The following is an 8,327-nucleotide window of genomic DNA, read 5'->3' as shown; positions in this document are numbered from 1 at the left end:
GTGGAATTACGCCTCTCTGTATACCCCAAAAGGTATTTGACGTAATAATAGTAGCCAAAGATGCAACACTGTACATTAAAAACAGTCACGTATATACAGAATTCCCCGTTACGAAGTGCCGCTTATTAAATTAACAAACGGACCGTACACAAGAAAATTTGTCAAAGCGAAGTGTTTTTACAGAACAATGACTTTACAGCTTTGACGTCCGTTAAGTATAATAGAGAACCAAGCAGTAAGTAGCAGCAAGACAGGTACACTGAATATGAAACTCTACGGCAATTAATTAAAGAATAAAATAGAATAGTTTTCAAATAGTCAAGTTACACAAACTGTGTTGTAGACTGTACTATGGCTCGCTCCATCCACGCGCCGTAGTCGTAAAACAATTAAAAATAATAGAAAAATAGACAGAAAATATGAGAATTATTCACGGATAATAACTGAGGGACAATATATAAAAGGTTATAGGAGTTAAATGGATCTCTTCTCACTAATTGTATTATAGTACCACTGCTTCCACAATACTTTTTTGGTATTCAAAGTACCGGTGTTTTGATAATATTTTAGTTTTTTGTTAACCCGAGGACGCAAACTGAGAGGTACAAAATTCAAAGAAATGCCTAAATACGAGAAGTTATCTATGTATACGTAAAAATGAGAAAAATCGTATAATGGTGTTTTTTTAATGTGTGATAATGGAATGCCTTTGCTGTCGATATACACTGACGGGGCTCCAGTGAGAGAGGACAGATGCGGAAGAAATCCGATAATGTAGCTCATCCTAAGGAAATAAACTAGAATTAACGATAATGGTTTCCAGTAGAGCATAGAGGACGACCTGATAAGGAATTTGCTAGTAATGGGGCCATTTGACCCCATCTCTGTCTGACAGAGATGGGCGTCATTGTGTCAGGTGTATTTAAATTTTTATTTTTTATTATAAAAATTATACATTTTTTCATATAAAATTATAAATTTTACGAGAAATTATAAGTTTTAAGAGTTTTATTAAATACTAGTGAATCGGACCGGTTTCGGAAGAGTAGGTAGGTAGATAGAATTTTCGAAAATAAAATATAGCCTACATTACTCATTAATAATGTAGCGTATAGGTAAACGAATTTTTAAAATCGATTGAATTGTTTTTGAATTTATCTATTAAAAATAAACAAACAATGAAGTCTCTTCATAATATTAGTAGCGATTCAGCCCGACTTCGTACGGGTATACAGACTTTTCGAAAATAATATGTAGCTTATGTTACTCACTGACAATGTAGTTTTCTACAGGTGAAAGAATGTTTAAAATCAGTTAAGCGGTTTTTGAGTTTATTTATAATATTAGTATAAAGGCATACTTCGGATAGGTAGTGTTTTATTTTTGTAGTAATACAGATTCAAATATTTGCATCATTACAGCAATGATCTGTCTACTGGTGAACATAGACCTCCTCCATAAATTACCATAAGGAACGGTCCGGAGCCGTCTGTAAAACACCTATGAAATTGCATAAACCTCAACAATTTGTTATTCATTGATAATTGCTTATTCATTGATTAAACATCATGATTAATTTTATAATTATAAATAAGAAGAATTAATATTTATTCATTCTATTGTTGGACAGATATAAAGTACCTAGTTGCTGATTAAGAACTGAGTAGCATGTTTTTATATCTAAGACTGATAAATACAGTACTCATAATGACAAATATCCATTTACAGTGAGTCGAGTCATAGACAAACTTCCTGTTCTGAAGTCGATGATTATTTTATGTGACTAACTATATCATGCGATTTCGCCCGCCTGTATGTAATAATTCTTAAAAAGTATTTCTAATTCCCGATTTAGTCTATTTTGTTGCCATATTTTATTTGAATCGATTCAATTGTTTAGGGTCTAATTACAAACATATTTTGATAATTTTATTAGGGAAACATACTTTTGTAACTGAGTAAAATTTATATTGTGGCAGTCTTCAGATGATACACACATCAAGGTTGCTAGATAGGTATTTTGTATTAACCTTAACGTTAAATATTGTTTTTTTTTAAATCGATACGATTTATATAACTTTTATTGAATCACAGCCTCATATAATTTTTCATTACATCTTGATATATGGCACTAAGTGAACACGACGGAAAAAATACAATCCTTCAAATTTTTCTTTCATTTCATTTTTTTCCAAAATTTTTTCTATAAATTTCATTTCTTTAAAATTTCACGAACGCAAAATTTTTACACAAAACTGCGCAAACATAATCCAATCCTTAAGCCGAATGGCTGTGTGATATGATAGTACAATTACAAGTTATTTTAATTAATGATAATGAAATGGTAACCTCGCCAGCGCTTACGGTATACGCTAGCGGGGCATCAGTGAAGGATGATAAGTGAGGAAGAAAAAACAGATCACCCATATCCATATCCAACAAATAACCCATCATGATGTGTTCTTTGTCGGATATGGACAAAACTCAACCCACTTGGAATTCAGCACGATAGTTTCCAGGGGGAACCGCGTGGAGGTCATCCTGACAGCGTATATTGTTAGCAATGTGACCCTTTCCCTCCTGATATTACGGGTTACGGAGGCATAATATTTTATTTCTCAGGGATAGTATCGAATGATACACTTACAGCATATAGTCTATTTTCTAAGAATATTAAACATAATATTAAATAATATATTATTTAATACTATTTCTTGCGGTTTTGGCCGTGTAAATCAATATATAAAGTAACCTATGTATGTGGAAAAATAGAATAAAATCTTTTCGTATAGGTACCAAATTTCATTCGAATTCATGCTGCCGTTTAGGCCAGGATTGAATAACAAACATTCTAAAGATTGACTGATACAGAATGCCCATAGCATTAATTCCACCCTTCGTACCATATTTTATTGGTGAATAAAGCTTAAATAAATGAATAAATATTTTCAAATTTTAATATTAGTAAAATTAATATATCGACTTTATTTTAACAGGCAAACCCTCAGGTTGGAGCTTGTCAGAAATATGTTGCGTTCGGTGTCGAGCAACAGCGGGATGTACAACAAACCCTATAAAAAGTTAACACGCGTTAAATGCACGGGATCACTATTTGTACGATCCGTACAAACAGACAGACGGACTATTAACGTAGACACATTAACGCAAACAATATCAACAATGGAAGACAATAAGTCAACCTTTGTTTAAAAAGGAAAACCATTAAAAATTATTGGCCAGTCTTATAGAAACACTGTTTTTGATGTTACTCAGAATTCGCTGAATCTCTTCTGCGCAAACAAGTGATGTTCTATAGATCGTTGATGAGAGTCGACGGTAGGCTATTGTTGTTTTTTTAAATATCATTATTGTCTCGTTCAATAGTAGAGGTAATAGTTAGAGATACAATTTTTTTCTTACCTGGGGTTATAATATGGAACCTGTATTTTTTGGAAGTATTTTTAATAAAGCATTTTAAACGAAACCAAAAATGAGTTGGTCTGTATTCCTTATTTGTTATTATTTTTGTTGGTAATTTAGTATGTTGTGCGATATCATTGCCAATTCATAACTGATTTTAATAATTGTATGATGTAACTAAATGTTTGTTCGGTCTGGAGTAACTGTTTTATTAATTTTAAATTATTTTGGCTTAAATTAAGATTTCTGCAAAATTTAGAATCAGAAACCTGCACGTTACGCTCCTCGTGTTGCAGGCTCTATTTTTTTATAACATAGGGACAAACGCACATGTGGCTAGCCTGATGGTATGTGACTATCGCTGCTAATGATCACTCGCAACACCAGAGGCAATGCAGGTGTGCTGCCGGCCTTTAAAAACGAATATGGTCTTTTATTGAAATTTATGATATCTGTGCTTGTTTTTCACCTTTGTAGTATAAAATAATATATGTATTAAGTTTACTATTTAATTATCTTTCTCTCTCTCTCTTCCTCATGCATACTGTTTTATACACAAAAGCATGTATACATAAACTTAACTCTTTGAAGAAACTAGCAGCTGCAGTTTCTAAAGTAATTTATTATTTGAAAATTTGTCCTACCGTATCGTAAACCACCCTCAATGTAAATAAATCGATTTGAAGTCTACTCGGCTATAAAAATGAGCAAAACAATTAGTTTCTGATGTTTTTGTTCAAGGAAATATAAAAAGTTTTATAGGCTCGATTAAGTTAAACACGTTTTGTCAATCTGCTACCCTTTGATTTTAAAGTTTGAGAATCACATTTAACTTCCTCTGTTAATAATAATGAGCTTTATTTCTATTGCAATAGAATTTAATTTTATTACTGCAAAAATCATAGACTATTTTGTATGTTCACATGATTGACATTTTATGGTCGAGTACCAAACTAAAATTTATAGTTTTTCCAATTCGCCGAACGCATGTTTCCGTCATAGAACCCTTTTATGTAGTATTTTATGGTTCTTTTTGTTAATTGTCTATCGGGCGACAAATATATATATATATATATATATATATATATATATATATATATATATATATATATATATATATGTGTGTGTGTGTGTGTGTGTGTGTGTGTGTGTGTGTGTGTGTGTGTGAGCGCTTGTTTAGGCTATTTATAAAGTAGCATAAAAAAGCAGTTGAAAACAAAATTAACACTGACTTCATTAACGAAATAAAGTGAACACATTCATAACATATATTGAAGTAGCAAAAAACAATTTCAAGTAACATGACGACCTAATCATTATGTTGTACGGTGTACTTAAAATTCTAACGTGGAACACATGTCACACGCATCTCGCCATTATCCACATTATCTTCGTAACCACACTTACGACACTCGATAAGAATCCACTCACTTTCGTAAAAAGGGCACCCTTATTTTTTTACGCTTTTAAATTGAGCGCTAGATAAAGCGATAGTAAATAACACAAACTGTTTACTATCGCTTCATCTAGCGATATATGCAAATCAAATACAAAAGCTAGAATTTAAATTTGGAAAACACTGAGATTATGAAGAAGGCGAGATAGTATTTTTTTTATTTAATTATTCCAAAAATACATTAGTACCTATGTGATTGGCACAAACTATTACATAATAAAATATTGTAAACTTAAATTAATTATTATGAAACTACTTATATATAAAATTATTAAGTGTGAAGGAATAACATCAAATTAATACCATAAATATATTTCAATGTACTGAACCTCAAAAATGATTGAGTGTTTCTCTATAATCAGGTAATCAATACAGATTTTATAATTGAAATTAATTTAAATTCAAATCGGAGACAATTGATAAATCCCTACTAATATTATAAATGTGAAAATGAGTATGTATGTTTATCTTTTGGTACTTTAACAGCTTAACCAATCGTTATGAAATTAGTTATATGAGTTCCATATTGGGTTGAGAAGGACTACCACTACTACTGACTATCCTAGACAGTGAACATATCTCGATTTGCGGACGAAGTCGCGGATAGAAACTAATCACATATTATCTACAAAACTATCAACGCATGATACAACGAAACGAATTCAGAACGATTATTTTAATAATGCTAAGCTAATCCAGCAATTGCTATTTCCGCTGGATTTCATAAAGCAAACACTTCATTGCGTCACCACTCTCCTCTCTGGAGTACCAGATAAAGAGGTGAAATGTTCACAAGGAAGGTGTTTATTTTTTTGTATAAAAATGTATTTTTAACACTTCACAACGCTCGAAGATTACGTTTGCAGCGAGTTGAAATTCAAGATAAAGTAATTTTTTGTTTGTGTGAATTTATGAGAATCACTTAGTTCTATAATAGAATAAGTACAAAGAACAAACAACTTAGAACAAAGATAGTACTTATAATCCATACATACATATTTCTTTGTATATCTGTGAGAGCTGTATACGCCTCTTATTGATGTGTTCGTCTTGTCTTAAGCTTACTTATAGTATTATCTATTTAATTATTCTGAACATATTGTTTGTGTATCTTTTATATCTATAAAATATATATATATATATATGCATTATTAATAGAATAAATGCGTAAGTTGGAACGGTGGAAAAATGGATGGATGTTTATTACTCTTTCAAATAAAAACTGTTTAGTAGTTTTTAGTAGTTGGATTTAAATGAAATTTGTTACATAAATAAGTTGCATTCTTTAATTTAGAAATTTAATTTAGAAATTAAAATTTAATAATCGTTTTCCTGTGTGAATATGCCACATCCAATTTTCAAAATACAAGCTTATTTTATAGACAGTTTAGTACGTGTGTTATGATTTTAATAAAAAATGTGAAGATAAAAAAGATAACCAAGATAATATGTGGTTCAGGTAAACCTATGAGTGCGAATGAAAGTTCTCAGCAAAATTCACATAGATATATCATTATGGAACTGTCGCTCATTCATCATTCTGCAGGTGAGTATAACTTATCTTATCATAGTAATACATAGTTCAAATCTCACGCGTACAATTTGCGGTCCTTGATATTAATCTCTCTCTGTACATGGGAGAATATAGAGACTATACATATGAAGAATAAAAAGGGAAGAAAAGTTTAAATGTAGGAAGTATTAAAAAGTTATAAAATATGATAGGTACTGTTAACATAAGATGAATCAGACTAAAGAAATAGTATGCAATTAATAATTAAAGTATACAATGTTAAACAATAAATTTTATTTTATTTCCCTGTTTCCACGTCTTTATTATCGAAACGAAAAAAGAAAATAAAAATAATTTATAACATATTATCAATCTACGGCATTATGACGTAATTTGAACGATTTTTTTAGTAAAAAAAAGGCAATACAACTAGAACAAAATGAAAACCACACAGTATGTGTAACCAAGAGCAATGATATAAATACTCCACAGCTAATTACCTTGAAATAAATACATGGCAATCTATTTCTCATACATTTTGATTATAATCATTGCTATTTATTGTTATTGTAAGCTGTGGGGCGGCAGCCAGGCCTGATAAGGGAGCCAGATGTGACGACCATCCGCCCACCGATCGTGTTACTTTGATACGACAGCATTACTAACATTTATACCAATTTTTACCCGGAATATTTTAACTGTTGATTGACCAGAATGTAATCTAAAATTTTGTTTTACAAAAAACACCAACTTCAATTATAGAAAAACCAGATATTTTAATTCGAAAACTAAAGTATTAAACCGATTTTGATAATATTTCTACAGAACTGATCTAAAAATATGTTATTTCAAATAAAAAAACATGTTTTATAACTGATGGAGATATGAGAAGAAATGTGAAGTTAAAACGCTTAAAAAGTTGAACAATTTTAATTTATATTTGGTACACATACCTTAATACATAAGATATTAGCTAATACATGCGAGCAAAGCCGCATGATACTGCTAAGTGACGTGTAAAAATATAATAAAACCTACAGGTATAGTGTATGGATTTTTATAAAGTCGAGAGTAGAATTTATAGAAAGTTTTTTTTATTCCAAAAAATCATAAAAAAGACAAACAACTGCTTATTCTAGCAAAATACATGGTCAGCCGTTAAACATGGGTTTTCGCCATAAGAGGAGTTTTGCCAGTAGTTGCCATGCTTGATAGGCGGGTTGACAACCGCAGTTAGGCTTTGATAATAATTTATGAGGGATGCTGCTGCCCATTCGTCGACTATTAAGTTTCTTCAGTAGCCTCTTACAACACCTACGAGAAAGAAAAGGATGACACATTCTACTCGTATTCCAGAATCAAACGGCTTTAATATAATAAAACATAATACATTTGTATAATTATTTTTATCTTTAAATTTATTTAAGTATGTTATTATTTTTCTATATATAATATACCTGGCCACAATAGCATTATTTAGAATATAACTAGTACCATATTTAAATCCATAAATAAATAATAGTTCTTTTTTTAAAGTTTCAGTAAAAAAAAATATGAAAGACAGATGTGTAAAAGTACAAAATGCTGCCTATTAGAATCTCAATTAGAAGCTGCATAACTAACAAATTTCTCATTTTTTGCATCACGCCCCGACCAATTTCACGATCTATTTACACCATGTAGGATCAACTCTTCAAAATTGACGTTTCGCTGAATTTCGTCGCAAAAATCAAAACTACCGAATGTTAGACATACTCGACACAGAAGTCACACGAGTCAAATTTCAACCTGTCACATGTGGTTCTCATTTTTTTTTTTTTATTTGCGTGTGTTCCAATGAATTAGTTGTTTTTTTAGTCCATACTTTTGACACAGATTTGCTTGCTACTGAGATACACGTATCTAAGTATCTCCATATGCGTCATTAAGTGACTTAAA

The 8,327-nt window shown here is 30.8% G+C and overlaps 1 long non-coding RNA gene across 1 annotated transcript; it reads left to right on the top strand.

The window, feature by feature from the left end:
* Nucleotides 1-1,722: 1,722 nt before the first annotated feature.
* Nucleotides 1,723-3,508, top strand: LOC128202031 (uncharacterized). Its single transcript, XR_008253564.1, has 2 exons — nt 1,723-1,812; nt 2,997-3,508. It is a non-coding gene; the product is annotated as an uncharacterized LOC128202031 (long non-coding RNA).
* The last annotated feature ends 4,819 nt before the right edge of the window (nt 3,509-8,327 follow it).

The sequence above is a fragment of the Galleria mellonella genome, unplaced genomic scaffold (assembly GCF_026898425.1).
Source record: "Galleria mellonella isolate WM207_F2 unplaced genomic scaffold, CSIRO_AGI_GalMel_v1 utg718, whole genome shotgun sequence".
NCBI lineage: Eukaryota > Metazoa > Arthropoda > Insecta > Lepidoptera > Pyralidae > Galleria > Galleria mellonella.
The sequence above is the reverse complement of the archived record's forward strand: the minus strand, read 5'-3'. Positions and strand labels throughout refer to the sequence as shown.